Here is a 7,733-nt window from a genome sequence, read left to right on the forward strand (position 1 = left end):
GAAGGTTAAGCATAAACATTTTTCCATCTTCAAATTATTAAATGCTGAATTGTAACATAGATATGTTTTTAATGCAGTAGTTCATTGTAGGGGTCTATCCTGCAAAGATAAATTAATTAAACTAATCTGCACCATGTAAGTGTTGAGATGTTTCACAGTACTTTCTCCATTGAAGACAATGCAATGAGGTATTTCCACAAAATGTGCAAAATTAGTTGGTAAATTATCCTGGACATGTTTAGCACAGGGATTTAAATGGACAGATGGCTTTGATTATTAATAAACAATCCCTTTGAAAGTTAGAAATAAACGAAGTAGCTGTTCTCCTCGATTTATTGATAGGCAATCTGCTTTGAAATGGAGAGGACGTCTTTTATTTCCATTTCAAGCTTTTGCAGTTGCAACCATGTATTGAAGGGTGTGGCCATTATGAATGCTTGGATAAGTTACAAACGCCTAGCAACTCAAGTCCGTTGACACCGCTGAGGGGAACAGTTTTACAAATCTATAATAACATGTTCAGTCTTTCAGTGGTTTCAGATTACCTGAATGTTTGCTTACATAATTTAATGGCACCTAAAGAATTAATACTTTTCCCCCAATGTAAACATTTTTCAAAGAATCAATTGCATACTTTGAGTTTTATTACTTTGTCTCAGACTTGTCTTAGTTCAAGTTACACCTGGACTTAAAATAATTAAAATAATGGATGGGTTACTCTTCGGAGAGTCGATGTGGAGTTGCTGGGCCGAAGGGCCTGTTTCTACACTGTAGAGAATCTAATCTAATCTAATTCACATTCTCGCTGCCTATTATGGAGAATTGTACATAGGATACTGAATGAATGGCTATGAAGGATCTATGGAAAGGGATGGGGAATCTGATTGGCATGGAGGTGAAGATCAGGGCGAACATAGGATTTAGGCAAACATTAAATAATGTTGAAAGATGGATTGCTGCATCAAAATGCATGCACAACTACACACCTCACACCCCCACACCCCACCCATGCATCCTCAAACCCAGCAGAATACTTTCTGGGCTGTGATTTACATGAAGTTTATGTAACAGAGAGGTCTATCACATAGTATGATGAAGGTCAAATAGAAACCGAGAAAAAGTAATGGCTACTACCCATTTTATCTATTAAATACCTCAAAAGAAACTAAGGACATAATTCTTTCTAAATCTTTGATTGTTTCTTATTAAGTTACTGAATCACAAATAAGAATTAAGAATTCATGGGAATAACTGCTTATGGGACTGAAGTATACACTGATCAAGCTATTATTACAGTGTCACTATAATGCAAATCTTGCTAAAACCAAGATGTATTTGACAGGGAACACATTGTTTTCCATATTGTATATTCAGTGTTTTTCAACATATATATACACACATACATACATAAACATTTCATATAGATGTTATTATATGTATGGCTTCAATGTGACTTATACCTTCCACAATTATTTAACAAGTAAAGGAACTATCCAATGTCATAATATGCTATAGAAACATAAAATGTTGGAGCAAATCGACAGTTCTGGCAACATCTGTTGAGAGAAAGAGAGACAGAAAAAAAACATAGCTGACATCTGATATGATTCTTCTTCACCCAAAGCTCCAAACATGCCTTCCAAGTGACCAGCATTTACTTGTACTTCGTTCAATCTCTTCTACCATGTTCACTGCTCACAATTGGTCATATTTAGTTTGACGAGACCAGATGTAGACAGGGTGGTTCAGTCTATAAAAATGACTGAAATGACTATTAAAAATCCTAATTAATTTATGTTATACAATTTTCAAAGTTGTTATATGGTACAAATATTGTGGACTTCAGTATGGCATGGTATCTTACCATAGGGCTATACATAGGTTTGTGATTTCTTAACCAAGTGGCCTTCATGGTCCATACTTCATGTTTAAAAGAAAGATATATTTTCATTTATAAAGTGCTTGTCACAACAACAAAATATCCAAACATGCTCTACAGCGAAAGAATTACTATTTTGAACTCTAATGGTTGTAATGTGAAATCACAAAAGAAAACATTTATCTCCAAAAATCAGAAATTCTATTTTTAAAGTGATTACTAAATAGATATTTATTTTTTTTACAACTAAATGACCACTTTGGGGGTTAATGGATTTTTTTCCCCCTTTTCTTTAGACTTTTATTTACATGAAATGTGTTCAAGTGACAGCTGTATTAGTTTTATTTCCACATCCACTTCAAAGCATTTCTATAGCTAATACAATGACTCTATGACATGGCTTGTGAGGTCTGCTTTTATCGTGGAATATAGTTAGTGGGGCCGTGAATGGGCAGAAGGAGAAAAGGCATTGGATTATGGAGGGACATGAGGAAATATGAGGTGAATGCGCAGTGATCTTTTGAGGGTCTAACATTTATTATACAACTATGTGCAAATGAAATATGTAAATCAGTAAATGATTTTGCCATATGCTCAATTCCACTGCCATCACAGAAACGTGATGAATCCCTGGAAGCACCTTGTTTATTCTGACCCCATCACAACAAATAAAAATGATTGGTTGGGGCCCTTTTAAAGGTCATATATTGCCAAGAAAATGCCAAACGAACTCTGTTTCCCTCCACAAATGCTTTCTGACCTCAATATTTCGAGCATTTTCTTCTCTTATTTCCAATATCCAGTACCTGCATTTTGACCAAGACAGGCAATACAGTGTAGTGATTTAAAAACAAGGTACTCCTTAAATAAGAGGAAAAAGTGAGGACTGCAGATGCTGGAGATCAGAGCTGAAAATGTGTTGCTGGAAAAGCGCAGCAGGTCAGGCAGCATCCAAAGAATCCTGAAGAAGGGCTCATGCCCGAAACATCGATTCTCCTGCTCCTTGCTGCGCTTTTCCAGCAACACATTTTCAGCACTCCTTAACCAAGAACCAGGTCTGTGAATCATGAACTGGGCTCATGTTAAGTTAGGACAGAGTCAGCAGAGGTCGGATGAACTCAGTTAAGTTTGTGGAGAGGCGTCAGCCAGGAAGAGAAGCGTTAGTGCATTCAGAAAAAATGGAATTTAAAGCGGAGTTGAAATTTTTCAGCATTATTTAACATTAGTCCCCACTTGATCTGATCTTGTACCTGAAATTAAGTGTCGGACTGTCTCTCTTCAAAGATTTCCCACTGGAACTTCTCAACTTTTCTAGAAAGGAAGAGACAAATCAACTTTCCAAAAAGAAAAATAAACACATTTTACACTATAACATTTCACCGTTGCGCTGGAGGTTTCGTCGGATGGAAGCGTTGGGTCCAATTAATAGAAACCAGCAAGACTACACCATGATTGCATCCAGATAAAACTAACAAACAAACAGGTTAAAACTATTCCCAGCCATTCAGACAAACATTTCCAGAAATATTTCTAGTTACCAGGGGATCGATATTCCGACATTTCACTATTTCACTCGGGTTTAAACCCCGTGCTGAGGCGAGGGTCCCTACAACTTGGTCCTGCAGCGCGGCCACCGGTTACCATAGCAACTCCACAGCTACGTCACTTCCTGGATACGGCTGACCCCGCCAGCCCGCCGGAAGTGATGTGTGCCATTGACGATGGAAGGGGAGTTCGAGCAAAGTCTGTGATGTCCAAGTTGGTGTTGCTGTCGCTGATGGGGGGGGTTCAAGATGGGAATTTTGTTTTAAACGTCGGCGATCACTGAAAGCAGTTACAACTGGCTGCAGTTAATTCCTGCAGTGTGTCCCAACTCCAAGACCTTGTGTAGAAATTCACCCAAGGTCCTCAGGCAGCAACTGCCCAGTCCCAGTAACCCCCATCCCCTCCAGAGTTAATTTGTAATTTTCTTGGCAATATATACCTTTAGAAGGGCCCCGACCCACCATTTTCATTTGGTGTGAATGGGTGAGGATGGGCAAGCTGCTCCTGGGGATTCTTAACATTTTGATGATGATAATGGAGTTGGGCATATGGTATGGCAAGGTAAAATGCCTGCTTTCATTTACTGTGACATTACATAGTTGTATAATAAATGTCAGACTCTCAAATGCTCACTGCCCATTCACCTCATATGTTTTCTCATGCCCTTCCAGAATCTCATACCCTTTCTCCTGCTCATTCATGATTCCACCACATCGAGAAGAACAAGGGCTGTAGAGGTTGAAGTAAGATAGTGGCAGTGTTGCAAAGCAGCTTGTGGACTCCTCCGCCCAGCACTTGTCTACGCCGTCTGCATTTTACTTTGTCTATTCTCTGCTTTTAGTTAATGTTTCCACTTACTATCTTACCTTTTTAAAAAAAATTTGGCAGAAGGTATCTTCTCCTGGCCCAGGCCAAGCAAAGAGGAAGCTTCCTGCCTCATGTTGCAGTCTCAGCCAGGTTTGGCAGTCTTGTTGGTGTGGAGGGTCTTCTTCGATGGCAGCTTCCGGGTACTCCAGCATTTGTCGTTTCAATCAATTTCCCCCAAACTGAAATTAATCTGAGATGAACTCTATCTTAATTTTTACTTTTCTTATCAGTGACTTCTGACATCAATGTAGGTGCCAAGGTATGGCAACTTATGAAACATTTCACTGTTTCTTGTTTGTAAAAAACATGTGACAGTAAATTGCTATTCTATTTTCTATTGTGTTCTCATCCATGGGAGCACCATCACCTGCCATTTCCCCCTCCAAGCCAGTCATCATCCTAACTTAGAAATATATTGCTATTCCTTCACTTGGAATACCGTGTGCAATTCTGGTCTTCCCTGCTGTAGGAAGGATGTTTGAAACTTGAAAAGGTTCAGAAAGATTTACAAGGATGTTGCCAGGGTTGGAGCTATAGGGCGAGGCTGTATCGGCTGGAGCTAGTTTCTTTGGAGCGTTGGAGGTTAACGGGAGACTTTGTAGAGGTTTATAAAATTATGAGGGACATGGATACGGTTAATAGACAAGGTATTTTTCCCCAGGGTGGGAGAGTCAAAAACTAGAGGGCATAGGTTTAAGGCAAAAGGAGAGAGATTTAAAAGGGCTCCAAGGGGCAACTTTTTCACACAGGGTTGGTGCGTGTATTGAATGAGATGTCAGAGGAAGTGATGGAGGCTGATACCCATCCAGGTTCTTTTTAGATGTTGTAATTGTATGTGAATAAGAAGGGTTTAGATATGGGCCAAATGCTGGCAAATGGGACTAGATTTATTTTGGACTGAAAGGTCTGCTTCCATGCTGTACATCTCTATGACATTGTCACTGGGCCAGATTCCTGGAATTTCCTCCCTAAGGGAATTGTGGGTCAATCTACAGCACATGTGTGGTTCTAGAAGGCTGCAAACCACCACCTTCTCAAAGGCAACTAAGGATGGGCATATATACCGGTCAGGAGAAAGGGAAGACTGCAGATACTGGAATCAGAGTTGAGAGTGTGGTACTGGAAAGCACAGCAGGTCAGGCAACATCTGAGGAGCAGGAGAATTCCTGATGAAGGGCGTATGCGCATAACATTGATTCTCCTGCTCCTGGGATCCAGCCTGACCTGCTGTGCTTTTCCAGCATCACGTTCATAAATACTAGCCAGCCAGTGATGCCCAGATCCCACAAGAACGGTGAAAAAGATCCCAGCAGTTTTCCAAGGAACAATAATGCCAGTACAGTAAAGCTGCAGCTGATCCTTAGTCATGCTCCATAGTGCCACTGCCATAGCAGATGGCAAGGGTTTAATGTTTGCCTAAGTAGATTTAGATAATCATTTAACTTGCAGCTTGTGAAAGTCTTCATTGCAGGATCCTGACTAATGGTAGCATTCACACATGGAGGCAACTTTCACTGAATATGACCCCAGTGAGAAGCAAACTGCTTGCATGTTTCCAGTTGGGTCAGGTTTATTGCACTTGATACTGTTATGTTTGCTCTGCAGAACTAAGTAAAAGGGGAATGTTGAAGTCAAAAGAAAATCCTGCAAATAAACAGCAGATCAGCAATCTCTATGCACAGAGAAACAGATAACATTTCAGGCAACCTGAAATGCTAAAACAAAAAAAATGTCGAAAAACAGCAGAACGTCAGTCACTGGACTCAAAATGTTAACTCTGTTTTCTCTCCACAGATGCTGCCAGACCTGCTGAGTTCTCCAGCAATTTCTGTTCTTGTTTCATATTTCCAGCATCTGAAGTTCTTTGTTTTATTCTAACCTGAAATGCTGGCTCTGTTTCTTCTCAGAGATGCTCCTTGTGCTACCATTTTCTGTTACTCCAGAAAATTGGAAACTACTTACAAAACTGCAGAACCAACAAAACACAAGAAGCTTAATACCATCTTGAACATAGCAGCCTGTGTGCTTGGCTACTCAGCCACCACCTTAGACATTCACCCCCTCCACCAGTGGCACAGTGCCTTGATGTCAACAAACTATGAAGAAACCCATCATTTTAAAGATCACTTTAAGTTTACCTGGTGCTACACAAGCATTCTGTCATAATTTGGATTAGCGTCACAACAATTCGATTCGTGTATAGTAAATGAACTGCTTATATTTTGGCTTAAAGCGCATCTTTGCGAATTACCTAACTCTTTCCAAAAGCATAGCAGACTGAGCATCAGTGGGAACAGGTTATCCAGTGATATATTGCAGTTTACATTGTGCTGCTGCCTTATTCCCATTTTCCAAAAAAAAACTATCAGTTTGATAATTTCAACAGTCAACAATAGCAATAATAGCTTATGTATATAAAGCACTTCAATATTTTAATTGTCCAAAATAGTCTCACTTCAGCTTTATAAAACAAAGCTAACACTGAGATATGTAAGTAAATATGACAGGTAATCAAAACCTTGGTTTATAGAAACAGTTTTTAATGGGAGTGCCTTAAAGGTGACAGCGAAAGCAGTGATCTAGGGAGGAATTTTGAGAGCTTAAGCCTTAGACACTCGTGCGACACAAGTAAACAAGAAGCGGAAGGCAGAGCGAGTTGAACAAAATGGGTGTTGCACTAGTCTAAAAGGCTCTAGGAGAGAAAAACAAACTATAGGCAATGTTGCAATTTGGAGTGTATGTTTTCATATTCCAAAATATTTCCAGCCATCTCACTTCAAATGTATAATTGAGTTGTTTGTGAACTACAACTGATCTACGTCATTTTTGGACATTTCTGTCAGTCCTTTGGCAGCAGTGGGGAAGTTCCTCTGCTGACCCTTACCCAAGGAGCCTTAAATGCTGGAGTTGAGATCTTTTCAATGGGCAGTACAAGGATGCAGTGGGTTTCATTGAAATCCAAAGAGTTTTTTTTTACAATCTTTGCCTTTCACTGTCTCCCTTCAGAATCCTTATTCTAGAAGGTCTTTCAAAAATCCTCAAAATTTGGAACTGGCCATTGTCCACTGCATTGAGGTCTTTCAATGGCTTTAAGGAAGAAAATTCCCAGAGAAATCCAAGAGTTTTTTCCAACGCATAGCTTATGGTTCTGCTGTGCCTCCCAAAACCCCCTTCGCCCTGCCACTGAACAATAAATGTCTGGTCTAAATGAAAGGTGAATTGGGATTCATGTTATCATCTCCAGAAATGTGGAGCTAGAATTTCTGGCTTATTGTCTGAAATATCTGCCAGTAAACTAAATCTGGCAAGGATTTTGCATAATCCATCACAGTGGATGTGCTGGCACTCTCCCATGTTTAGGACATATTGGCCATCATTACAAGAGGTTTGGATCTCTGCCACATCCATATAGGTAAGTTATGTTATGGGATGGTGAAGCTGA

At 39.8% G+C, this 7,733-nt stretch overlaps 1 long non-coding RNA gene across 1 annotated transcript; it reads right to left on the reverse strand.

Moving 5' to 3' along the window:
• Positions 1–1,508: 1,508 nt before the first annotated feature.
• On the reverse strand, positions 1,509–3,511 carry LOC132815309 (uncharacterized). The gene is made up of 3 exons (XR_009644637.1): positions 3,418–3,511; positions 3,130–3,190; positions 1,509–1,556 (listed from the first exon to the last, which is right to left on the reverse strand). It is a non-coding gene; the product is annotated as an uncharacterized LOC132815309 (long non-coding RNA).
• Positions 3,512–7,733: the final 4,222 nt, after the last annotated feature.

Source organism: Hemiscyllium ocellatum, chromosome 4, assembly GCF_020745735.1.
Source record: "Hemiscyllium ocellatum isolate sHemOce1 chromosome 4, sHemOce1.pat.X.cur, whole genome shotgun sequence".
In the NCBI taxonomy this organism is placed as follows: domain Eukaryota; kingdom Metazoa; phylum Chordata; class Chondrichthyes; order Orectolobiformes; family Hemiscylliidae; genus Hemiscyllium; species Hemiscyllium ocellatum.